The 512-nt window shown below is 38.5% G+C and overlaps 1 protein-coding gene across 1 annotated transcript in view; it reads left to right on the forward strand.

The window, feature by feature from the left end:
- Positions 1-512, forward strand: part of SGF29 (SAGA complex associated factor 29) — a 28,650-nt gene that overhangs the window by 18,656 nt on the left and 9,482 nt on the right. The gene's annotated exons all lie outside the window — the stretch shown is intronic.

Here is a 512-nt window from a genome sequence, read left to right on the forward strand (position 1 = left end):
GATCCTTCCCCATCCCCATTCCCCAGGTGAATTGTTCATAGATGTATGTATTAATTTCTGGACTCTCAATTCTATTCCATTGTTCGATATGCCAGTATCACATCATTCGATTATTGTACCTTTGTGGTAAATTTCGAAATCGGGAAATGTTTGTCCTCCAATGTTTTTTTTCTTTTTCAAGATTGTTTTGGCGGTTCTGGGTCACTCAAATTTCCATATGAATTTTAGATTAAACTTGTCAGTTTCTACAGCTGAAATTTTGATGGAGATTGCATTGAATCTGTAGATTAGTTTGTCTTCTTTGATGAAGGAGAATCATTAAATGTATAATTTATGATTAACTTTAATGCCTTTTGTAATGCTTTTGCATTAGTCAGGGAAAAATATTCTTTTGAACTGATCCTGAGTTTAGATCTAGAAGATGAGAGCCATGTTTATGGGGCCTCTGGCCTGGGATGCAGGCGCCACAGCAGGGTGAAGGGCGCCCCTCATGTCCTGGTGACCTTGGCCTT

This window comes from Pteropus alecto, unplaced genomic scaffold (genome assembly GCF_000325575.1).
Source record: "Pteropus alecto unplaced genomic scaffold, ASM32557v1 scaffold44, whole genome shotgun sequence".
In the NCBI taxonomy this organism is placed as follows: domain Eukaryota; kingdom Metazoa; phylum Chordata; class Mammalia; order Chiroptera; family Pteropodidae; genus Pteropus; species Pteropus alecto.